General features: G+C 41.2%; 1 pseudogene; it reads right to left on the bottom strand.

The window, feature by feature from the left end:
• Positions 1–1,788: 1,788 nt before the first annotated feature.
• On the bottom strand, positions 1,789–24,178 carry LOC150061119 (ATP synthase F(1) complex subunit gamma, mitochondrial pseudogene; annotated as a pseudogene).
• Between the last annotated feature and the right edge of the window lie 2,685 nt (positions 24,179–26,863).

Raw genomic sequence — 26,863 nt, forward strand, 5'->3', positions numbered from 1 at the left:
CAGATTCTCACCTCACAACAAATATCCATGTTCTAGTGAGACAGGATGCTACCACCTTTCCATAGAAATGCCCCCACAGGGACTGTGAATAAAAGGAGGTGACAGACAGAAAAGGAAGTAGATATGGTGACACTCTGAATCAAAATAGTCCCTGCACTTAATAGTGGCCCTGGGCAAGGGAACTAAAGAGAGACATCAAAAGAAGAGGTTAAAATGGCAAAAAAAAAAAAAAAAAAAAAAAAAAAAAAAAAGAGAAAAAGCTCATTGCCGGGGCCAGCAGGCAGTGAACCAGGGTTCGCAAATTGGGATTCCTGAAATAGGGGGCAGGGACTAGTAAAAAATAGAAGAGAGGCAAAGAGATGGGGTTCAGGAGGGCTACAGCCCAAATCAGGAGCCACAGCTTAAGAAGCCTGTAGCCCAAGACTGTAGCCCAGTTTATCTCCAGTTCTGACCTTAAATCTACTTCTTTAAACTGCCAGAGGCTACATTCGTACAAACAGTATCAAGTCTCAAATAGGTTGAATGAGAAGCGAACAAGTCCCAAATAAGTTAAATGAGAAGCTATCAAGTCCCAAACAGGCTAAATGAGAAGCTATTGACACAGCCCCAAATCATGATAAGAACTTACTTCCTTGTGTACTCAATTGTGCGGGTCCAAGGTCACTAACCCCACAGTCACGGTCACTGACCCCACAGTCCGTCCCCAACAGCTCATCATCCATGGTCATAAAGACAATGCAAATAAAAACAACCCTAAGATACCTCCTTACCCCAATTAGAATGGCCAAGATTTTGAACTCAGACAATGACAGATGCTGGCAGGGTTGTGGAGAAAAAGGAACCCTACTGCCCTGCGGGTGGGACTGTAAACTAGTTCAGCCACTCTGGAAGGCAGTTTGGAGGTTTCTCAAAAAACTGAAAACAGACCTTCCCTACGATCCCACCATACCACTCCTGGGCTTCTACCCTGAGCATCATAACCCAGGATATGATAAGGACACCTGCTCAGCCATGTTCATCTCTGCACTATTCACAATAGCCCAGTGATGGAAACAACCCAGATGCCCCACTGCAGATGAATGGATACAAAAAATGTGGTACTTATATACAATGGAATTCTACATAGCCAACAGACAAGATAAAACAATGGCTGGGAAGTGAATGAAACTAGAGCAAATCATGTTGAGTGAGATAAGTCAAGACCAAAGGAATGAAAGGCACATGGTCTTCTTGTTATGTGGATACTAGACTCAAACAGTACAAGAGCCATGACTCAATAGTCAGGTACCCAAGGTTATGGACATGGTCTTGGAGATATAAACATAACTACATAGACATAAAAATCTATGATGGGGGGGCCGGGAGTTTGGCCTAGTGGTTAAAGTGCTTGCCTAGCATGCATGAAGACCCAGGTTAGATTCCTCAGTACCACATACATAGAAAAAAGCCAGAAGTGGTGCTGAGGCTCAAGTGGTAGAGCTCTAGCCTTGAGAAAGTCCAAGGACAGTGCTCAGGCCCTGAGCTCAAGCCCAGGACTGGCAAAAAAAAAAAAATCTATGATGGGCTATATACTCTATAGACATAAAGTTATATAGATTGATATGTATCTATGACATACAAACCCTAGCTTAATTTTAATTATGTTCTAAAATCTCTGTGCCAGTGATTACATATAGAGATACTCTTCTTGACATTTGAAATATGATACAAAAATCAATGTTAAAAATATCTTTCAAAAAAAAAATAGTGGCCCTGGGGCTCCCCTGGCAACTAACTCCTCTGGGTCGTCTAAAATTGCCCAAGGATGTCTGAAGAGGGACAAGTACCCAGCATGGCCAGGTCTAGGGTCAGGCTGGCCAGGTCACAACGTGCCTCCGTACCAGCTGACTGAGGACACCGTTTTCTGGAAAATGCATTGGCAATCAGCCTCACATCAACACAGCTGCAATCTTGTTGTTGGACTCCTATCTTTATTCCCTCTTGAAAGTAGAAACTGTGCTGAGGTTATTTCTAGAGGAATTGGAAGAGACTGAATAATGAGACAACATTTCATTTCAGCTTCTTGTTATGACTGATTGTTACAGGCAGACCTGACGGCAAAAAGATGGTCTTCTTGTCCAAATCATAGTGAGGTTCGCCTCTGCTGTCTTCTTGACTAGGCCTAGCTTTTGGTCTACTTGGTCCAGTTTTAGCAAGAATTCTGCTAAGTCAGTTCAGGGACAATCATTGAATTCTTGATCCCAGATCACCTGGACTGCTGCAAGGAAGCAGATTTCTGCACACTTCAGCAAGGAGTCTGGCAGGGCAAGGACTGTCCTCTCCATGCAGCACTGGGGATTCCAGGCCAGACACTGAGCGATATAGCAAGATTCTTGCCCAACACAACATCAAAAATATCCCCGACCTGGGGCTGGGAGTTTGGCCTAGTGGTACAGTGCTTGCCTAGCATGCACAAAGACCCGGGTTCGATTCTTCGGTACCACATACATAGAAAAAAGCCAGAAGTGTTGCTAAGGCTCAAGTGGTAGAGCTCTAACCTTGAGAAAGCCCAAGGACAGTGCTCAGGCCCTGAGCTCAAGCCCAGGACTGGCAAAAAAAAAAAAATACCCCCCACCTCAATGTCTGTCTCCTACTTTCTACCTACTCACCCCACTCATTGTCTAAGCCCCTCACCAATCTGTTCTGTTATGGGAATTGTGCCTTATCTGCCTTATGTTGCAAGTTGTTAATAGTCTTGACCATTTCTGTTGACAGTCTGAATAAAATCTTCCTTGCAGTTTTCACAAGTGTTAGAATAATTTTCTCTCACCACCTTCTGCAAGTTAAATATGGCTTGTTCCTCTTGGAATTCATGTTGGGATTAGTTCCTGCTGTGAAGTATGAGGAGTGAGAGATCATCTGATAACAGTTTGTGAGATGGGGTTTTGGTAAGGTCTTAGCCCACTGAGGGAATACTGGTTTCTAAGAACATACACACACTCGTCTTTGTCTTGCCACTTAATGCCCTGTGTCACCTCAAGAATGCTGGTAAGAAGGCCACAGCCAGATATGACCCCTTGCTTTTGGACCAGAACTATGAGTCAAATAAAAAAAAAACAACAGATGATGGTATTGTATTATTATAGGAAAGGGACTAAGACAAGACTAGAAAATCACCAGCTAGACAAGATCTGCGAGAGTTAACACCTCAGAAGGTTTAAGAACCTGGAAAAACGATGCAGTTCTGGGCTTCCAAAGTCTAAGGAACGCTTGGTTCAATCAACACTTTGCTTTCTTGTACACCTTTTTCGAAGACTAACAGATTCAACATCTCTGCAAAGTAGGATGGAAACACAGACCTTCCCAAGTTTATCTGATCTTTCTAGTGAGTGCCGCTATTATCAAGTTCAAGTTGTATAAAGTGTCCCTGCAGAAGTTGGACAGCTTCTCTATGGGGGCTTCTAACAGTTCTATCACATAAACACACTTAGAAACAGGGTTCAAAAGTAACCAAGACAAACTTTTGCATTATATGAACAAGAAATCCAAGTTCCCAAGGCATTATGTGATAGGTGTTAGGCAGGCAAATGGTGAGATCCTGGCATGGAGTTATAATGCATAACCTATACTCTGGCTTCTACTGATTGAGTTAAATCCCTTTGTTATTAACCATTAATTATAAACCAAGCCAGGCACTAGGGGCTCGTGCCTGTAATTCTCAGGATTATAGGCTGAGACCCGGAGGATTAAAATTTGAAACTAATCTTGGCAGAAAAGCCCATGAGACTCCATCTCCAATTAATCAGCAAAAATCAGACTGGGGATATGGCTCAGGTGGTAGAGCATGAGTTATGAGCAGAGTGAGAGTGTGAAGCCAGGATTTCAAGCCCCAGGACTGGCATAAAAATTATAAATCAGAGCCTGGCACCAGTGGTTCACACCTGTAATCTTAGCTACTCAGGAAACTGAGATCTGATGATCAAGGTTCAAAGCCAGCCCAATCACAAAAGACTTGGAGACTCTTATCTCCAATTAATCACCAAAAAACCCAGAAGTGGCACTGTGTATCAGGGGGTAGGGCGCTAGCTTGAATTGAAGAACTCAACAACACACCCAGGTCCAGAGTTCAAGTCCCACAACCAACCAAAAAATCAGGGCCAGGAGTGTGGCCTAGTGGTAGAGTGCTTGCCTAGCATGCACAAAGCCCTGGGTTTGAGTCCTTGGTACCATATACACAGAAAAAGCTGGAAGTGGTGCTGTTTTTTTAAGTGTTTGTAGAGAGGACTCCTGGATTAGGATGTTTTGTTGTTTATTTTTGAGTCATGGATTTGAACCTGAGTTCAAATGGTAGAGGCTCAAGTGGTAGAGCTCTAGCCTTGAGAAAGTCCAAGGACAGTGCTCAGGCCCTGAGCTCAAGCCCAGGACTGGCAAAAAAGAAAGATGAAATTAGATTTGTAATAAAATTACAAATCGCTTTCTTGCTAAGGTACATTTCTGTTTTACATTGAGCTAACTAGAGTCTGGGGGTGTGGTCTAGTAGAGCGCTTCTCTAGCATGGTTCTATCCCCAGCATCACAGGAAATAAAAATATGAGTTTATAATATATAATATATAATAATTTTTTTTTGCCAGTCCTGGGCTTGGGCTCAGGGTCTGAGCACTGTTCCTGGATTTTCTCAAGGCTAGAGCTCTACCACTTGAACCACAGCACCACTTCTGGCTTTTTGCTACATATGTGGTACTGAGGAATCGAACCCTGGTCTTAGTCCATGCTAGGCAAGCACTCTACCACTAGGCCAAACTCCTGGCCCCTAATATGTAATAAATTTAAGTATAGAAAACCAAAACAAGCCATCTCGTAGCATGATGAGGTAGCATGTTATTTATAAATATATTCTTTCAACTACAGCAAGTGATAGAACATTTACCAGGAAAAGTCACTTTCTCATCACACTGAGCATATAAAAGAAAATATGAATAAAAGCATTCAAAAGTAACAGCACATAACTCAAGTCTCTTAACTGTGAATCGTTTAAAGAAGTCTTGGATGAACTTATTCATTCCAGTTGCATCTATAAGAAAGGAAAAAAGAAGAAAGAAAGCCATGAAACAGGCATGTGCTGGCCCTCTAAGGTCAGTGGCAGTACCACAAGTGTCTTAGAAAAACCTCAGATACCAGTGACCTCTGTAAAGGGCAAATCTGTTGCTGCAGAAATGCAGGGGAATGGCAATACAACATCAAAGAAAACCTTAATCACAAGCTAAGTTCTACACAAGCAGATGCTGGTAAGATGTACCACAATAGAGAACCACATAAGATCCAATTGGGTAATAACACTGCTACCAGAGAAACCAGAAAGTGCAATTGTTAAAACTATTAAGCATTTTCTGGATACTAGAGATGGTTTATCTGCTGGTAATGAAAAGTGTCTTTCTAAAAGAGAGTGTGAAACAGGGCTTTGTTCCCAGGGGTGGAGAGCTGGCTGGAAAACCTAATGTTGAACCTTTCAGGACTGTACCACAGAACTTCCTGTATCTAAGCTATCACCCTTGTTAGAAAGGAGCAGACATGTGGCAGAGGACCTTGCCCTGTGTGAACATGGTGGAATGTGGACCCCCGACTCCCCGAGACCTCCAAGCCATTCCCAGCTGGAGCTGGAGTACATTGTGAGTCTGTGCTGTGTAAATAAGCACAATGGGTATTCCCCATGCTTTTAGGCTAACACTGTGAAGAGAAGGGTGATGTTGCTGAGTGAGTCCAGGATGAGACTGCTGCTCAGTAAAAAGAGCCAGGAAAATGCAGCCACCATAAGGCTGTTTCCACTGTTTCTAAGAAGCCTAGAAACCTCCGGATAGAATTTTAGGTAATGTCCATTCACTGTCTGTCTGTTATACCTAAGACTTGTCTGTACTCTAATTACAATGACTTTATGTGAGCAAGCACTCTTTTCATTTAACAGATGTCAAAACTGGCACAGAGAGCTTAAACAAGTGATCACAAAACTACGAAGTGCCAGGATTCTAAATCGGGTCCATCTGACTTCAAAGCCTCATTCCTCCCTCCCCCCCCCCATCCTCATACTCTCATCCACATGTTCTGAGCTAGAGATGAGGCTCAAGTGACAAAACACCAACTGCAAGTAAGCAAGCTGAGTGAGAATGAAGCTCTGAGTTCAAACCCTAGTAGTAGCGTGTGCACGCATGCACCCCCCCCTACACCCCACACCACAGAATAAGCAGAACAGGTTTTGTGGGGTGTGTGTGTGTGTGTTGCCACAGACATAGAAAAGAGCTAGAAGTAGAGCTGTCACTCAAGTGGTAGAGCTCTAGCCTTGAGAAAGCCCATAGACAGTTCCCAGGCCCTGAGTTCAAGGCCCAGGACTAGCAAAAAATAAAAATAAAATAAAACAACAACGACAAAAACAAACGGTGGAGTGTAAATTGAGAAGCTCAAGTATACATTTAATACGAGCTCCAGAAGAGCTTCAAAGAGTGAACAGAGGGGAAAAAATAGTGTCAGAAAAATCGTAATGAAGAATACCCATATTTTTAGATTAAAAGTATATTCTGGATATTTTTCATGTAAAAAATAAATTCATTGCTTAACACATGGGAGTAAAAGTATAGAATATTCAGGATCAAGGAGAAATTTTAGATGTTAACAAAGAACTGAAGAACAAAGAACTGTGAGGGAAGGATAAAAATATCAAACTTCTTGGTCAGTAGTAAAAACTAGAAGGCAAGGTAGTGACATTTTCAAGATGCTAAGTTACAATTAGCCAAGTCTTCCAACCATTCAAAGGTAAGCATACACTAAAGATGTTTGTGAGACTAAATGAGGTATAGAATGCACTATGTAGAAACACAAGCCCTGAGGGATGACGTGAGGTATAAGAAGCAAAGGTGAGCAAAGAAAGTAATACATCTTGATAAATTTCATTAACTTGGAAAATAGTATGCTTTTACATAAAAAAACAATGACAAAGTATGTGCAGAGTTTTATTGGGCAATTAAAGGATGCTAAGGGATTTGCTATACATGTAACAAGAAAGAAATTTTTCTTTTTTTTTAGGTCATGGGGCTTGAACTGGCCTGGACGCTGTCCCTGAGCTCTTCAGCTCAAGGCTACTACCCTACCCTTGAACCAAGCTTCACTTCCCGTTTTTCTAGAGGTTAATTGGAGATAAGAGTCTTGGGTCTTGTGCCTGGGCCGGCTTTGAACCTTGATCCTCAGATCTCAATCTCCTGAGTAGCTAGGATTACAGGGGTAAGCCACAGTGCCTGGGGCAAAAAAGAAATTCTAAATAACTTTATACTAGAGAAGATAAATTCCTAAGTCAGTGAATATATAAAAATTACGTATAATCACAAAAACAACAGAAGTGCATGCTGGGCTCTGTGGCTCAAGCCTGGAATCTTAGCCATACTAGCTGCCTGATTGGCAGAGATTGGAAGATCAAGGTTTGAGGACAACCTGGTCAAAAACTACCCTTTCTAACCAATACCTGGGCACAAAGGCAAACACTTGTCATCTCAGGCTGTGGAGGAGCACAGCACCTGAGCCAGTCACCCCAGTGTGGTGGGTAGCACTTACAGGAGGGTTGCCACTCCAGGCCAGCCCGGACCTAGAGACCTTCTTAAAGAAAATAACCAACACAAAAGGGCTGGAGGCCCCGCTCAAGTGGCAGAGTACATGCCAGCAAGGCCACGAGTTCAAACCTTAGTACCACCAAAACGAATTCACTAAATATATAAATAAATGTGTGCAATTCATATCACTAATACTAGTAGAGAAAATAAAGCCATGTGACACTTTTTAAATGTTTTACTTCAGTGTAATTCTGAGGGGAAGAAGAAAACAAAGCAATGAATAAAAAGAAAGATGATGGGGCTGGAAGTTTGGCCTAGTGGTAGAGTAGCTTGTCTAGCGTGCAGGAAGACCGGGGTTTGATTCCTTGTTACCACACACATTAAAAGAGCTGGAAGTATTGCTGTGGCTCAGATGGTAGAGTTCTAGCCTTGAGAAAGCCCAAGGACAGTGCTCAGGCCCTGAGTTCAAGCCCTAGGACTAGAAAAACAAGCCAGGCGCAGTGACTCACGCCTGAGAGCTGAGGATCTAGGTCCACTAAAGAACCTGACTCTGATCTCCAATTAAGCTCTAGAAAATGGGCGGGAAGTAGGGCTGTGGTTCAAGAGGTAGCCTTGAGCCCAAGTGCTCAGGGAAAACGCCCAGGCCCAGAGTTCAAGCCCCATGACCCACAATTTAAAAAATAGGATGATGAGTTTGGAGTGGCTCAGATTGTAGACAGCCAGTCAATGAGAGAAAGCGAGTGTCAGATATCTAGTTCAAGTCTCCATCTTAGGAAAAAAAATACGATGAATGGAAATCTAGACCTTGGAAGGAGTTGCTTGGCTGTGGGAACTTTAAATTTGGGATGGGCCAGGAGGTTGGCCTAGTGGTAGAGTGCTAGCCTAGTATGTATAAAGCTCTGGGTTTGATTCCCCAGAACCATATGCACAGAAAAAGCCAGAAGTGGTGCTGTGACTCCAGTGGCAGAGTGCTAGCCTTGAACAAAAAGTGTCAAAGGACAGTAACCAGGCTCTGGGCTCAAGTCCCAGGACAGGCAAAAAAAGAAAGAAAGGAAGAAAGGAAAAAAGAAAGAAAGAAAGAAAGAAAGAAAGAAAGAAAGAAAGAAAGAAAGAAAGAAAGAAAGAAAGAGAAAATAAATAAATCTGGGATGGACCTGAGAGAGGATAGGCAACAGAGCCCAGCCTGCCAGAGCTAGGAAAACCACAAACTGAATTTAGATATTCAGAAGGGAATGGGGCCGCTGTCCGGAGAGGAAGCCTTGCTGGCTGTTGTTCATAAGAACAACAAGAAGACAGGAAGTCACCCAGTAATGAGTAAAATAAAGCCAACCTTTACTTCTTTTCTAGACTAACTCCCCCTAGTGCTTCTACTGACAGAAACAAACACACAAACATGGGCAGTCTCAGGTGTGTACTTCTCAGTGCTCAGCTCCAGGGTCACAGAGCAGGGCACGGCAGAGTGTCCAGAACCAATGGAGAGCCACACTGTTGATGTCCTTGCTCTGCTCCTCCAATTCTCTTTAGTGTGGTGCTGAGGTTTGAACTTGCTAACACTTGCTAAGCAGGCACACCACCACTTGAGCCATGCCTCCAGCCATTCTTTGCTCTTTCTTTGTAACACTACCTATTTGTAGCTTGAGAATGGACTTGTGGTTATTAAAACTAACTCATGGCAGACGCTGGTGGCTCACTTATGATCCTACCTACTTGAGAGGCTGAGATCTGGAAATTGTGGTTCAAAGCCAACCCAGGCAGGAAAGTCTATAAGACTCTTATCTCCAATTAGCTATCAAAAATAGGTGGAAATGGAGCTGTGGCTCAAGTGTGGTACCCTGGAGGGGAAAAAAAAAAAAAGAAAAGCTCAGGAACAGCACACAGGCTCAGAGTTCAAGTCTCAGAACTGGCATGCCACCCCCTCACACACAGATGATCACCACCACCTCCACCACTACCAACAACCAACAACAGAAACAAAACTCACTAACTCTTCTAAATCACTCTCAACTCCCAAGTATGTGGGGGTTTTAGCACTACAAGATGCTATGGGGATATGAAAAAGAAAAGCATCCTAGCTGGGTGCAAGTGGCTCACACCTGTAATTCTAGCTAGTGAGGAAGCTCAGATCTGAGGATGGAGGTTTGAAGCCAGCCCAGGCAGGAAAGTCAATGAGAAATCCATTAATCACCAAACAAAAAAGACGGCAATGGAGCGTGGCTCATATGGTAGAGCACTAGCCTCGAGCAAGAAAGTTCAGGAACAACACCCAGGCTCTAAGTTGAAGCCCTGGACTGGCACAGAAACAAAAGAAACAAAAATAAAGTGTCCTAGTGTCAAGATGTAGAATGCTACATAAGATAAAATACATATAACACAATGTCTTAGGATCACCTTATGTATAGCAACGTAGTTTGCAGACATATATGAAAAGATTGGAAATAGAACAATGTAAATTAAATTTGAATAATAATAGTTAATGTAGTTTAATCTCCATTAAATGTTCTTGCCTGTAAAGTTCCCACAACCTCAGAGTTGTTTTCTGCTTCCCTTTCAGATCTCAATGTTCCTTTGGATTTTTTTTTGTTTGTTTGTTTCTTCTTTAAGCAAATGAAATAATGTGGGTTTTGTCTGACTTACACTCATAGCTTTTTAAACACTCTATGCTTTTTCAGCTGCTGATTCTAATATTATCAAGCTGAGTAGAGTATCCCTTTGAACTCATTCTCAAAATAGAAATAAGATTAAGACATACAATTATGGACAATTCAGCTAACCATTACAACTACCACCACACAGTGAATGAATAATTTGCCTCCTGGTTTTTAGTATCAGTGTCATGGCCTGATTTGGTCTTGCCTGTGCAGAGTGAAATATAAGGAAGGTATCTGGTACAGAACACAGCAGAGAGGAGAGGAAAAAACTCTTCCCATGGCAGTGCTCTTGTTTGACAGGAAACTCCACTCTTGGCCACAGCTGCAGTCAGAACAGAGCTGGTGGTACACAGTTTTGTCTCAGACATAAACAAGCCTATGAGAAAGACTAAGGAATTTCTTAGTGTGAATGAGAAGGGAGCACAAAAGACCACTGAACTAGAAGGCCTTTGACTTTCTTTAGGTCATTAGTAGAGGTTATCTACTAGAGAGTTTTCGGTTTTTTTGTTTTTGTTTTTTTTGGCAGTTGTGGGGTTTGAATTTAGGGCTTTAGCTCTGTCCCTGAGTTCTTTTGCTCAAGGCTAGAGTTCTGATGAGCCAGAGCTCCACTTCACTTCTGGGTTTCTGGTAGCTAATTGGAGATAAGAGTCTCACAGACTTTAGAGCCTGAGTTGGCTTTGAACCACGATCTTCAGATCTCAGCCTCCTAAGTAGCCAGGATTACATTACAGGTGTGAGCCACCATGCCCCGCTGCTTTCTCTGGTTTTTTTTTTTATTGTAAGTCATTTATTGTATTATAATTTACAAACATCTTGCTGTCTTTAGTCATTCAAACAATGGAGCAAGTTTCTTCTGACAAAGACAGAAATCAGCTAAAAATGAAATCAGCTGGCAGAATTTTCCTTCTTTGCCTCTTGTTTGAGGTTGAGACTTGGTTTCCATGAATCCAGAGCAGCAGCCCAGAGATCATTTCAATCAGCTCCTTAGTGATGACGGCTTGGTGTGTGCGGTTGAATGTCAGAGTCAGTTTATCTGTCATTTCAGAGGCGTTCTTGCTGGCGTTATCCATAGCTGTCATGCTGGCACTCTGCTCACGGGCGGTGGACTCCTTTGGGGAGGACTAGATGACGTTGGCCAGGCTGAACTCTTGGTAATCTTGCAGCACATCTGAAGCAATATCATCATAGATGCTCATGCTCTCAGCACTTGCAATGGTATCAAGAAAAAAGGTGGGCTTTTCTTCTGTCTTGTAGGAAATAACAGTCCTGAATCGAATGAAGATGATAGAGCCTTCTTCAAACTCATATCCAGAGTTTAATAATTCAAGGGCAATGACCAATGCATCTCCAAAGGTAGGAGGCTTTCTTCCCACATCTTTGAATGTCACCAGAAACTTGTCAGAATGAATACTATGGAGAATGCCCCTGAATTTTTCTCTGTATTTTTAAGGCTGTCTTTTTATGGGGATCTTCAATCTTTTCCAATCATACCTTGGGCCATGTCAACACCCTGGCTGCACTGGCTCTCCTTAGCCCATCTTCAGACCTTGCCCAACTCCAAGCCTTCTTGTACAATGGAGATTGCCCTTTTTTTGGATTTTCCATTTGCACTCTTTATTTGACATTTTTCATAAAGCCCTCATGACTCATTACTCATTTTTTACATAGATAAATACATCCATTAGATTTGTGGAGATTTTGCTTGTTCATGATCTGAAGGAGGAGCAGACACAATTTGATTCACTACTAATGTCAGACCATTTGCAAAATGTATACCCAAATAGGAAATAAGTCTTTCACCAAGGGAATAGAATTGAATGTTTACATTCCTTTCCTGAGGCCATATTTATTTATATCTTGCATGTTGCAGGCATTCAAAACATGTTACCATTAAGGTCTCTAACTCATCTTCTCACTGAATAAATGACTACTTCCCTAATAAGAAAGAGATGAGAGCAATGACTCACCAAGAGGGGCTATTGTATAATTAGTTGACATTATGTTTATACATCAAAGCTTAGATGAGGTAATAGAAACATATTTAGTTTGGCTTCATTTCATTTCAGCAAAGTTGGGAAGAGTTGGAAACACAATTTAAATTATGGAAGTGCAAAGGGCTGTGGATTTGTCTGACATCACTCTCCAACACTGAGCGTCTCACAAGTCTCACACATTTTGATATGTAATCTGGAAGAGATCAATTTTTTGTGGTAGTTGTGAGACTTGAACTCTAGGCCTGGGTGTTGTCCCTGAGCTCTTTTGCTCAAGGCTAGCACTTTATCACTTTGAGCCACAGTTCCGCTTTTGTTTTTTGACTGGTTAGTTGAAGATAAGAGTCTCATGGGTACTTTTCTGCCTGGGCTGACTTCCAATTGTGGTCCTTGGAGATCTCAGACTCCTGGGTAGCTAGGATTAAAGATGTGAGCCACCAGCTCATGTCTTTTTCTAACAGAAAAAAACAAAAACTATCCATGAAGAACAAGGACCATGCTGTAAATAAAACTTAATATTTGTTCTGATGTTCAACAAGATACTAATGAAGTGTAAATGCTCTATGTCAAAATACTATCTTAAATCCAGGTAAATAAAGTAGCATGAAAAGCAATAAGTATAGGAACAATGACTTCAACCAGAAAAAAAATGGCATAATAAGTCATCTTTGTGACTCAGTACCAGCTGGGCGTCTTCATTGTTCATAGCTAGAATCTCCATCTGCTGTAGTTCTTCAACAGAACTCCCTTATTGATACTGTTGTTATTATTATTATTATTATTATTATTATTACTTTGCCAGTCCTGGGCTTGGGCTCAGTGCCTAAGCACTGTCCTTGGGTTTTTCCTCAAGGCTAGAGCTCTACCACTTGAGCCACAGCACCACTTCTGGCTTTTTTCTATGTATGTGGTACCGAGGAATTGAACTTGGGTCTTCGAGCATGGTAGACAAGCACTCTACCACTAAGCCAAACTCCCAGCCCTTGATACTATTATTCCAGGGAATCTAAAATGGCAGTTGTTTGATTGGGAGATTAATAGTTTAAGATATTTATGTTGTTCAGCAACTCCCCCCTCCCCCATAGAATCTCGGATTGAATCCAGGGCTTCTTATGGCTGGGTAAGCACACTACCATTGAGCTGTACCCCAGCCCTCTTGTTGGTATTCTGTTTTTGAAACAGGATTGCGTTACCTTTGTCCAGGCTGGCCCTGAATTTATGCTCCTCTTTCTCCTCCTGTTGGGTCGCTTGGATTATAGGCCTGCACTTCCATGCCCAGATTTATTTAACAGTTTTGTTGATTATTATGTGATCTTATGTAATCCCCCCAAAAGTATACTGTAAAGCAGGAAGTCAGGTTTATCCAAACAGAGAGCCCAGAAACATTTCTATTTTTTGAGATTGCTCGTACACTAAAAAAAGTTAATAAGTATGATAATTTGCAAGCTTCAATAACAGAAATTCTGATATTCTTTAGTGTTTGCCTTTAACAGATGCAGTGGTCTGGTAGAGATGTTTTCATCTCTGTCTCTGTGGCTGAAGCTGAGACCTTGTAAATAACTCCTGATGGACACAGATGATACAGCCAAGTTTGCCATGGTGTTAGCGGCTATTTCCAGGGAGAAATTCACATTTCTACTGACTGGTTGATATTGGGTTTGTGTTGACATGGGCCAAAATGAATGCCCTGCGTTTGACCCCAGAGCCACTATGACTAAATAACTGAACTGAACGGTAAAATGAAGATAACTGTTTTCTGAACTGTAAAATGAAGATAAAGACAGTTGGAGCTACTTCACAGAACTCAGATGATTACACATGAATTGCCTAGTTCGTATTGAAGTTTCCCTCAGATGTAGTGATTTGGGGTGAAATACAACTGGTTTGAGCATGCTTTGTGATTCTTGCTTAAAGTGACTTCTGACAGTTGCTGATGGTTACAAGTCCACAATTGAAATCTGCCATTCTTTTATTTATTCATTACATTAGAAGACTTTCCGTTCTCTTTTCTACTTGTTAGGTGGTTTAATCTGTACAGAAGAATGGGTTGTGGTTTGATCTTGGTGTTGCTTTCCCAGCCTTTGGATAGGAACATGCTTAGGTGTTTGTGCAGTCCTCTTCCTCCTCCTCTTCTTCTTTTTCTTCCTCCTCCTCTTCTTTCTGTTCTTGCTTGCTCTCCCTCCTCTTTCCTTCTTCTTCTTCCTCTTCCCTCTTCCTCTCTTTCTCCTCTATCTTCTATTCCTTCTTCTGTGTTACTGTATAGCTCAAGCTGATGTTGAACTTTGATCCTCCTACATCTACTTCTTAAGTGCGTGGATTACAGGCATATATGACTCCACACAGGAAACACTTCATTGTTTCACTGAGTAACAAACTGTCTGGGATTTCCCTACCCTGGCTTTATAATCAGCCATTTAAAAAAAAATCCTGGTTCTTCATTGTGAAAAATAGTGTACATCTCTGTGCTGTATGTGTTTACTGCTTTTGAGATGTCATCATTTCTAAGTCTGTTCATCAGAGAAATCTAGAAAACATACACATTCATACATGCAACCATATTTGTCCTACATATACCAAGATCAGGAATTCGTGTGAATACTATTGATTTGAATCCAATTCCTCAGGGTTCTATGTAGCATGTTACATTCCACATTCTTTTTTTTTTTCCCAGTCCTAGGCTTGAGCTCAGGGCCTGAGCACTGTCCTTGGGTTTTCTCAAGGCTAGAGCTCTACCACTTCTGGCTTTTTCTATGTATATGGTACCAAGAAATCAAACCAGGGTCTTCATGTATACTAGGCAAGCCCTCTACCACTAGGCCAAACTCCTGTCCTAAAAATTTATTTTAAAAATTATTTTTTAACTAGTTCTTTAAAGGAGGTGCCATATAACAAAGCAGTTTATGAATTCAATGCATCCTTTCAACATTTCACCCCTCTGTGATCTACCTCTTCCTTTACTTTTCTTAATTTTATTATATATACAATGATTTTTTTTTTGTCATGGAGTTTGAACGTAGGGGCTAGTTGCTGTCCCTGAGCTCTTTCACTTAAGGCTAGTACTCTAGCACTTTGAGCCACAGCATTATTTCCGGTTATCTGGTGGTTTATTGGAGATAAGAGTCTCATAAACTTTCCTGCCCAGGCTGGATCTGAACTGTGATCCTCAGATCTCAGCCCCCTGAGTAGCTAGGATTTCAGGTGTGACTTACCAGCATCCGACTTACAACAAATTCATGACTTCGTTCTTCTTTTCTATCCCCCTCTCCCTTCGGTCCCAAACCCCTTGGATATACTCATTTCTTGGCCTTAATTTTCTTGGGCTTTGACCAAGTCTTTCTAAAAGATTATACTATTCGAACTCTTCATAAAGTCTATTATACGTCATTAATTCATTTGTAGCCACTTGTAGAGCATACAATGTGTTTACTTATTGATGTATAGGCACACTCTATCACAAAGCAGGGAAACCATGTGACCTTTTTTCTATGGGTTCAACTTACTTTACTTAATAGAGTTTTTTTTTCCCATGTCTTTCAATTTCCTTTCAAATGGTACAATGTAATTGTTTCTAATAGATGAATATGGTATAAATATACCACTTTTTTTGTGAGTCATGGGGCTTGAACTCAGCCTGGACACTGTCCCTGAGTTCTTTAGCTTAAGGTTACTGCCCTAACCCTGGGCCTGGGGGTTGTCCCTGAGCTCTCAGCTCAAGGCTATCACCACATCCTTGAGCCAAGCCCTACTTCATGCTTCCTGGTGTTTATTTTCCAGGTTATGTGAGTTTGGGGGCTTAGAAACCAATACCCTGTTGTGGTATGGAGTTGTGGTATGCTGAGCATTTTAAAGGCATTGAAGGTCTTAGAAGTCATATCAGAACCAGGGTCTCTCAACTTCCTGTCTCTCATCTCTCACTTTACACAGAAGTGAGTCACAGAAACTAGACATTCTCTTTTGCAAATCAGGTCTTAGACACACAAATGTCTTTTCCTAAAACTAGCTATAAAGCCTAAAAATATGACTGCCTCCTCCCTTGGTCTTTCAGGGGAGGAGTTGGCTGTGAAAACGTTCTCTGGCCTTCCTTGTCTGATAGAAGATCATAAAACTTCCATACTTAAGAAGTCCTGCCCAGACTTGGGGGAAAGCGCACTGCATAGTGTGGGTGAGAAGAGTCTGAAGACAGGCCTAGCTGTTCCCCTGATCTTTACATTAGGTAAATGGCTATATTTCCACAGGGCTGTTACTCTTCTGTGCAACTGGTGCATAGAAACAGACAGTTTTCCCTGGGTCTTTGGGTCTTCATTTCCCAAGGCTCTGTTTCCATTAAAACACTGGTTAAGCTAATTACTGTGCTTTTCTCCTGCTCATATATCTATGTCCAGTTTACTAAAGACATAGTCAAGGTGCCCCTGCAGAGAGGTAAGGAAAGTTTCCTTCCCCTTTATTAGCATAAAGGAGAAGTCATGCAAGCAGTGATGAGTAAAACAGGATTTTATCCTTGTGGGAGAGCAGTCTAGCACATTTCATGAGGCTTCCTGGAATCATAAACCACTCTTTACTGCAGGTAAAAATACCATGGGGTTTGCAGTTGTTTTGGACAGCATTCTCTGTCACAGGAAAAAAAAAGCCACACACATGATATGTCTAGGTCTTTTTGATCTCAAATCCCTAAGTCTTGATGACATCTGAAATGCAATGAAGAAGTTCTTGGACAGTCAAGTAGTAAGATGGACAGGGAACCCTCAAAAGCTAGAGTCCAAAATGACTGTCCCAAGAAAGCAATAAAACTTGGCAAACATATTAATTGGCAAGGAGAATCCGGCTGTGTAATTTGACAAAGAGCATTTTAATGAGTAGGTTGGCTTTATTGCTTTTTGGCATGCAGGATCGATTCAAATGCCAGCTTTTTATACAAGTTTTAAGATGATTTCTCTCGATATTATGGTTCTAGTTCTCAGTGTCTTAAGAGTCAGCATAAAGCTGTCAACTTATGACAAGGATTATGTATTTAAACTGCTGGTTGTCTGCATATGTGTATCTGATATTTAACATTTTCATACTTTGCTGAAATAATTTCATCTTACTGGGAAATCTGTAGTTTGATCACCTGTTTATAGTCTTAGCTCTGGCCCAGAAGTGTTTTCAAGCTCCAGACATATAGTGTTATACTGGCAGCTTAGTCCACATCACAACAGATCTATGATATCCTTCTCAGGGTTACTCAAGCATATGCTTGTGTATGCCCACATGCTTTGTGGGTAAAGTATCCACAAAGGATTACGTAGTCTAAAACCTAAATTTTGTACATGAAGGCAAATCAATAACTTAAGATAACTGTTTTTCACATTATAGTCAGGCTGCTGAGACATCTTGATAATCTAGATGGAAGATGGGAAATATTTTCATAATGTACCAGCCTTGGAGAAAAATGGTATCTCCAAAAAGATAAAAATGAATCTGTGGGAGTTTATAATAAGCAAATATTTCTGATACATTCAGAAGAGAAAATTACTATCATCTAGTAGAATAAGAACAAGTTTGGAAGTGGTGCTCAAGGGGTAGGGCGGTAGCTTTGAGCTGAAGAGCTCAGGGACAGTGCCCAGGCCCAGAGTTCAAGCCCCATGACCAACAACAACAAAAAAAGTTAATCTGACATTTAACCTAGATCATTCCATCTCCAGCTATGTAATGATATCCTAAAGGTCCAAGTTAGAATGTTTACCTTGCAAGATGGAAATCAAAGCAATCTCTAGAAGGTACTCTGAGATTCTGCTCGTACTCATAAGAAAGTGGAACATTCCTTTTTTTTTTTTGTGGGTCCTGAGGCTTGAACTCTGGGCCTGGGTGCTGTCTCTGAGCTCTTCAACTCAATGCTACTGCCCTACTTCTGCAGCCACAGCCCCACTTTCCCTTTTCTAGTGATTAATTGGAGATAAGAGTCTCTTGTTCTTAGTTGAGCACAGTGGCTCACACCTGTAATCTTAGCTACTCAGGAGGCTGAGATCTGAGAATCAAGGTTCAAAGTTAACTGGGGCACAAGAGGACCTGAGACTCTTATCTCTGATTAACCTCTAGAAAAGGAGAAGTGGGGCTTGGCTCAAGGGTAGGGTGGTACCTTGAGCTGAAGAGCTCAGGCACCCACACCAAGTTCAAGCCCGTTGACCACACCCCCAAAGAGTCTCACGTTCTTTAGTGCCGGGGCTGGCTTTGAACCTCAGTCCTCAGATCCCAGCCTCCTGAGTAGCTAGGATTACAGGTGTGAGGCACCACGCCTGGCCACATTCCTCTCTTAATCATGATTTTTTGATGAAAATTTAATATTCTGATCGTATGTGGAAGATCATTTCTGAACTGCATCTTGGAATTTCTCTCACCTTTTTCTGAGTTCAAGTACATATTGGCAAGGGAGATTTCACTTGTTAACTAGCAAGTGTGTATTATATCATAAAGTTTCTGAGAACAAGAGCGTCCATTGCCTCTGCTTGTGAGCTGGCACCTTCCAAGACTGAGGAACATTACTACAAGGATGGAAAACTCCACAAACATGCATGACTTGAGTTTGGCAGCGTAGACATACCTTTGAGATAGTAGATTTTCCAGCTATATTGCACAGCAGAATGGTAATTTTCCAACTGGAGAGATTAGTATGATTGGAGTCTAGGTAGATAGATACAAATAGATATAAATAGAAACATATAGACAGTATTCTGATCACACAGAACAGTTCTGTGTTGTTGCAGTTGGAAGAGTATATTGTAAAATAGATGTGAGATCAGCTGCTATACATTGTAGAAACAGTAATTTCTCCTTATGTGTAGCTTTTCTTTTTGTAGTTTGCTACTCATGGTCAATTGTGATATGAAAATATTAAATGAAAAAGTCCACAAACAATTCATAGGTATCAAATAAATTATATTACAATGTATTATTATTAGTGCTTGTTTGTATTTTTTTTCAGTTGTGGGATTTGAACTCAGGGCCTGGGCACTGACCCTGAGTTCTTCTGCTTAAGGCCAGTGCTCTACTACTTTGAGCCACAGCACCACTTCTGGTTTTGTGCTGGATAATTTGAGATAAGAGTCTCACAGATTTTCTTGCCCAGGCTGGCTCTGAATCACAGTTCTCAGATCTAGCCTCCTGAGTAGCTAGGATTACAGGTACGAGCCTCCAGTGCCTGGCATATTGTTTTTTTTTTATTAGTAGTAGTTATCAGTCTCTCATCATGTCTGGTATATAAATTAAAGTTCCAGTGAATACTCTGATTTGCTCTCAGGTGTTTAGAGGGATAAACTTTCTAACACAGACCTTTAGGATGCCATCACATGATTTCTAAAATTCTGTGATTGAGGGGCCGGGAGTTTGACCTAGCGGTAGAGTGCTTGCCTAGCATGCACGAAGACCTGGGTTCGATTCCTCGGTACCATATACATAGAAAAAAGCCAGAAGTGGTGCTGAGGCTCAAGTGGTAGAGCTCTAGCCTTGAGAAAGTCCAAGGACAGTGCTCAGGCCCTGAGCTCAAGCCCAGGACTGGCAAAAAAACAAACAAACAAAAAATTCTGTGATTGTTAATTGTGAACTTTAGATAAGCTTAAGTCTGGTAGACAGCTTGCCTAGCATTACTAAGGCCCAAGATTCCATCCAACACTAGGAGGGAGAGAGGGAGGGAGGGAAGAAGGGGAGAAGAGAGGAGGAAGGAAGGAAGGAAGGAAGGAAGGAAGGAAGGAAGGAAGGAAGGAAGGAAGGAAGGAAGGAAGGAAGGATCCGGAAGTGTTTCAGAAATGAGGCATTTGAGAGTTTTTTCTCAGTTTAAACTTTTAAATCACAATATGGCAGAGCCTCTTACAAGTTTTTTTTTTTCCTGTTGGAATCTGTTGCCATTTCTTGGATTTTTATTATTTCTTATATCATATGTTGAAAGAGTAAAGCTAAGCGATATTTCTGCCTTACACATTTTTCTTTTTTTTTTTTTTGGCCCCTTTCTCTTTCTGGCCCCGCTCGCTCCGGCCCTGCTCGCTCCGGCCCGGCTAGGCCCCCTTTCTAGCTGCCTTACACATTTTTCAATGTGTAAAACTTTTGCAAATTTTGCCTTTGGATTTTTTTCTACCAGTTTCATTTTCTTTAAGCCCAACTCTCTCCATTCTGAGAAATCTAAATCATAGCAAAGCTGATTCAGAGCTAGAGTTTTGTTGTACATGGGCTCATACCAGTTTCTGAGGGCCACGTTTGCACATAACTTCCTAAGTCTACATCCAGGGACATCTTCTTATTGACTAAAGTTGGCCATGGTGGAAGTGTTTACATCACGGCAATTCATAGCCTATCCCCACCCCTTGATCTATGTGTGTGTGTGTGTGTGTGTGTGTGTGTGTGTGTGTGTGTGTGTGTGTGTGTGACTTACAAGCACATCCATGAATATGAATCCCTGTGATTTCTTTCTTGTTTGACTTTTTTAATTTTTCATTTTCAAACATCTATTTTTAGTTTTTCTACTTGAAATGAGGCTAAGGGGAGAGACTGTATTTTATTCACTAATGACTCTTGAGGGTCTGTAGAAACAAATATCACCAATAAACACACTCTTACAAGTTACTGCTATCCTGTTTTCTTTTCCATTATTCCAACTATCACTAGATTGAAATCCCAGTTTACCTCTTTAAAGCAGGAAAGGCCTAGAAGATTTTTAGGCAAGAAAATGACTATCAAATACCAACTTCTAGTTTAATATAACAAACCTGATTTAAAAAAATTGTTGACAGACTGTGTTTGAGAGGGTTTAGTACAACAAACTACCCCAGAAACAACTTCCAAATCATTCGGGCAAGGGCAGTGGTCATCTATGAAGTAGAACTGTTTGTATTGCTACTTAGAAGCCAAAGAGAGAGTTTTCATAGTGTTTCATCTAAGGAAGAAAATGAGTAGCTTCTAAAAGCTGGTCCTGAGACATTGTAGGTTCTTGCCATCCTTGTAAAATGGTATTTTTGCCTTCTAATTGTTATGTTCAAGAACAGACTAACAATGGTTCTGATTAGATCTGGGCTAAGTAAGATTTGTGAAGGATATTTATGATCAAATAGTTGACAAATAAACTGTTAGATTGGTTGGAGAATTTGGCAGGTGTTGGTAAAAGGCTGAGTTAGTATAAACATTTCCTGGAAGAGTACAAAGGAGAAAAGAGACAACTGTCTATCACTATTTTTTTGTTTTGTTTTGGAACTGGGGATTGAAACCAGGGCCTCACAGTTCTATACTAAGCTGCACTCCATCTATCGCTCTATTTGCAGGGGAAAGTGCTGAGTGTGGTTTTGGAGCGTGGAGGCTGAGGTGTCATGGAGATATTCCAGTAGAGCTATGATAAAACAGGCACTGGGCATTGGCCCAGCTTTCTCTTTGGGGTCATTCTGTTGCTATCAATGATCTCCTAAGTTTAGAAGATAAAGTAAACCAAAGACACAATGCCTCTGTTTTATCCCACTATTTCATCTCAAACATGCATCCCCCTTTTCTCAAATGGCTTGTTAAAATGTGATGAAGAAAATTCTAGAAATGTTGAACTGTATGCCAGACACTGAGATCTGGCATTGACAATGAAAAGTCTGAAGGTAAAATGTGTTAGCTCTAGTTCTACAGCTTACTAGAGACAAAACCATGGTCATGCTGCTTTGCTTGTTAAATTTGTGTTTTCTTCCCTGAAAGATGGGTATAATACAAATTCCCCACAAAGCTGATGTAAGTTAAAGGAGATACCTCAGGAAGAAGTGCTTACTCATTTCCCAGCATACATACAGAAAGCATGCAATAAATGGAGGCAATTTATTGTAAGACTACCACGCCACCCACAGTTAGCCTAGTTAAAGCGGGAGCTATAAACCAATCAGCAGCAACAGGGGCTGCCATCAATACTGTAGATGTCTTATAGAGTGCTTATACATTAGCAACTTCTCTTTTGTTCTCTCAAGTCACTGTATACTGAGGACCTAGGCTCTTCCAGAACAACTGGTGGACGTGATCTTTCTTCCCAGGCCATTTCATAGTACCCTTTAAGATACCACCCGACCACCGGACCTTAGCTACCTATTTGCCATTGATCTCTGTTCCTTCTCCCCTTCTTTTCCTGTTTGGGTAGAACTTGATTTTTAACATCAAGCTTGAAATGCTCTTTGGCAATATTGACAGCCCTGCGATTTGTACAGGGTTCTAGGGGTGGGCCCCAGAACATGAAATATTGGCAGAAGGAGTGATCACTACAGAGTAAAAGTAGGTGAGCACCTTCTAAACAAGGAGGTGTCATTGAAAACAGTGTAATGGAGCATAGGACAATTATGTGAGGTGATAACAGAGTCTGGTAGCAAGGCAGGGTGATGTGAGGGAAGAGGAAAGAGAGGTTTCCAGGACTTGATTCTCTGTAGACACACTCCAGACTCAAATCAGATACAGAAACACTGGTAGATCCTGGGAATGTTGTGCTGTTCAAGACTTAAGAGAAAATTTGCAAAGAAATAGAGCCTTCTGGCTTGATTGAGCCATATTTTCTGGAATATGGGGACTTCAGATCAATTTTTTGTGTGTGCTCAACAAGTCAGAAGTCCTACCTATCTGCTTCTAGGTACTTCTTGTCACCACTCCACAGTCCTACTCCCAGACTTGCCTGTTTATGGTTACACTACTATAATCCGTACTGTTTTCACCTCTTTCCCCAAATGAGTTACTATTCTAACCATTTTTGTTGTTTGCCTTTCTGTTGCCTTCTGGTTAACTCTCAGGTCTAGCCCCATCATCACCAGCTTCACTCAGAACACTCTGCCCCATCCAGTCCTCTAGCACTGGCTACTAAGCTGTATTTACTTATTTATTTGCTTGTTTCTTTATCCATAAACTCAGCCTCGCAAGTGCTGAGGTATGCCACCAAAACATCACTAACAGGATTTTTAATTTTGACTCATTAAAATGTAAATAGTAGCTGGGTGTCAGTGGCTCACACCTGAAATCCAAGCTTCCCAGAAGGCTGAGATCTGAGGATTAAAGTTCTTCCAAGCTAGTCTGGGTAAGAAAGTCCATAAGACTCTTGGTTTTTGGGGATTGAAGTCAGGGTCTGGATGCTATTATTTGAACCACAGCAACACCTTCTGTTTTTGAATGGTTGATTGGAAATAAGAGTCTTAAGAGGACTTTTTTAAAATTTTTTTATTGTAATTAATAAAAGGGTTACATGATATTTGTCAGATAAGATGCATTAATTCACATCCCTTGATACCCTTTCACATGTCTTGGTCCCCATTACCCTCCCACCCCATCTTGGTTTTCCCCCCTTCCCTATCCAATTTCAAATAACCAAATATAAATATATCCAGTATATCAGATAACAAAGTGAGATACTGTAACAATATTTAAGAGGACCATTTATTTATTTATTTATTTATTTATTCATTCATTCATTTATTTTTGGTGAAGGCTGGCTTCAAATCCTGAGATTCTTATCTCTTGTTAGCCCTCACAAAACCAGAAGTGGCTCTATATATCAAAGTGGCACAGTGCTAACTTTCAGTGAAAGAGTTCAGGGACAATGCCCAGGCCCTGAGTTCAAGCCCTGTGACTGACCAAAAAAATGTTAGCAGTCACACAGGCATAAGGGCTATCCCCACTGGGAAGCCTAAGTCTGGGAAAAACCTTTATCAGAGCCAAGCTCCACTTTCTATAAACACAGGGCCAAGAAAGCAGCAGAGAACACAGTCTACGGATCAAAGATCCATGCACAAGGAATTTATACATGAGGCAGCCTTGGACATCTGCAAGATGAGCCGGGCTCCATATCGGTAATGTTTCACTGACTCTGCCGTCAATGATGTGGTGAAAGCGCTCACTTGCAAACCACTTTGTTACGACTGCTCCTTCTATGGGTATTACATGTTCTGGTGACCACATTTACCTGTCACTCCGCTGTGATGGGCAAACAGAAAAAGACACAGAAGCCATGGTAGTGTGTGAAACCCTCTGTTTGCTTCCTAATCTACCTCCATCCTGCCAGGAAGGCATTGTCTGAGTCCCTTACCATCCAGCCATGCTTCTAAGGCAAAATAGGGAAGAGCATATTTCAGACAACAGCACTCACCATGGCCCTCAGGTTGAGGCATCTGCAATTCATTTTGGGGTCTTATTCCCAGAATACGCTTTCACAGCAGTAGTCTTCCTGATGCTGTGTTCTTGTGCCTAAGAGAGAAAAGATGAAAACTACTCATATAATAAGATAAAGCCACAGCAACTCCCACAAGGCACAGGACACCACTGACCACCAATTCTCTCTTCACAGTGAGTATTCTGAGGTATCATCTGTATAATTTTTTATTGTTATGATAAAGGTGATATCCAGAGGGGTTACAGTTACATAAGTCAGGTAATGAGTACATTTCTTTTTGGACACTGTCACTCCTTGCTGTCTCCCAGTTTTCCCCCCATCCCCACCCACAGGTTGTATATTTTCATTTTGAACATTAATATCTAGTGAGTACCACTGGTGCATTTTTCCACCCATTGTTTATCTGTATAATTTCTAACAATAAGAAAATGAATAATGTTTGGTAAAATGTGGGATAAAAAATACCCTCAAATATAGTCAATGAAATCATGTTATAGAAAAGGGCTACTATCAGATAGATAAGATGGAAGGTTTGGAAAGCTACATTTCAAATAATGTCAGAAATTGGCATATTCTCCAGTGGTATTTGATTTGGATCAATTCTGATGCAAAATCCACTTTCAAATGTTCCATTGCGGGGAATGGGGGGGATACAAATAACTTTTTTTTTTTTTTGCCAGTCCTGGAGCTAGAACTTAGGGCCTGACCACTGCCCTTGGGCTTTCTCAAGGCTAGAGCTCTACCACTTGAGCCACAGTTTGTTTTCTGTCTTTTTCTATGTATGTGGTACTGAGGACTCAAACCCCGGTCTTTGTGCATTCTAGTCAAGCACTCTACCACTAGGCAATGCTCCCTGTCCCCAAATAAGAATTTTTAAAATGTACTTAATGAAAGTATTACTTGTGTCCTTTGGCCCACTTCCAGAGTGGTAGAGCGGTTTCCACATGTTACAAACATAACACAGATCTCTGTGTGCCCTCAAACAGGCACTTTGTGACTTTCAAAGCTGGCACTGAAACATTTGAGTCTCCTTTTCAGTCTTCAATCGTGGCTGTCTATCCTCCTGCTATTTCTTACAGATTCACATTATGCATCTTTAGAACATTGTTTTTGTCAAAAGTCCAGTTGAAACAACTGATGTTTGCTAAAGGCCTTGACCTCAAGGTTCTGCAATTGTTTCCCCTATATCTCAAGTCACATTTCTAGTAAAACTGGGACTCAGCTTATGCCCCTGTGGTACCTTCATCATAGAAGTACAACTTCATCCTGTGCCTCAGCTTTTATCAAATGACTACATAAGAAAGAGCGATGGGCAGAACGTTTGTGCTTTCTTCATTATGTTTGTCTAGGATTCTGTTCATTCCATCTCCTCACTGGACAATTTGCTCTCAGCTACCAGAGCCAGAGAAAGGTTGTCTCATGATGAACTGGAATGTGCCGTTTTCTAAGACATGAAAAAATATGTAACCAGTTGCCTTTCCCTGTTTGTCTCCCTCAAGAGATTCATGGCTGATTACGTGCAGCAGATTTTCTCAGCCTGAGATTTCTAGTTTAGAATTTTTCTGATCTTCCCTCACTAATACTTGGCCATTTTATTTTTGTTATGGTAGTTGTTTATATGATAATTCTGCATCAAAATTCATTTTGGAAAAGAATAAAATTATAAAGTCAGAATACAAATTTTTTTTTTCTCTTTGAAAAAAATGGTGATTGCCAAGGTGCCGTGGCTCACGCCTATAATCCTAGCTATGCAGGAGGCTGAGATCTGAGGATCTCGGGTCAAAGCCAGCCAGGGCACTAAAGTTTGTGAGAGTCTTATCTGCAATTAACCTCTAGAAAACAGGAAGTAGGGCAGTGTCTCTAGGGGTAGAGTGGTAGCCTTGAGCTGAAGAGCACAGGGACAGGGCCCAGGCCCAGAGTTCAAGCCCTATGACCCACAAAAAAAGAAAGAAAGAAAGAAAAAGAAATGGTGATAAAATGTTAAATAGTTATTCTGAAACTTGGGTTCAATTCCAAAGGTCCAGTTCAACAGTGAAGACCTGACCTCCAGACTTTTTCTTCAAGCTATGAGCAGGTTTATCCCACATTTACAGTCACCATAGGTAACAAATCTCCACAAAAACAAACTTGGTCACAAACATTGCTATCATGAGGCCTCTTGCAGGCAGTAACAGTGGATCTCTGCCATTCAAAATTCAGGCTCTCACAGCCCAGTTAGTTGTTTAAATCCTCTGGTACCCACCATTATCCACAAACAAAGCCTTACCCAGGGGCATTGTTTGAATTAAATATTCTTTCTCCAAAGCAAACTTTAGAAGAAAGTGCTTCCATGCTTGCTGAAGGCACCATCTGCATGCAGAGAAGATGAAGTTCAATTTAATGTTGCTTTTTCTTCCTTTCATTTATGTTAATTGTACACATTTCAAAGGAATAATTTATATAATGAAGCAACAGAGCCTTCTCTAGCCCATGTTTAGCTCCAACATAGTCACAAATGAATCCAGATTTTCCCCTCAGAGCTTCAT

Source organism: Megascapheus bottae, chromosome 7, assembly GCF_031878675.1.
Source record: "Megascapheus bottae isolate mThoBot1 chromosome 7, mThoBot2.hap1, whole genome shotgun sequence".
NCBI classification, from domain to species: Eukaryota; Metazoa; Chordata; class Mammalia; order Rodentia; family Geomyidae; genus Megascapheus; species Megascapheus bottae.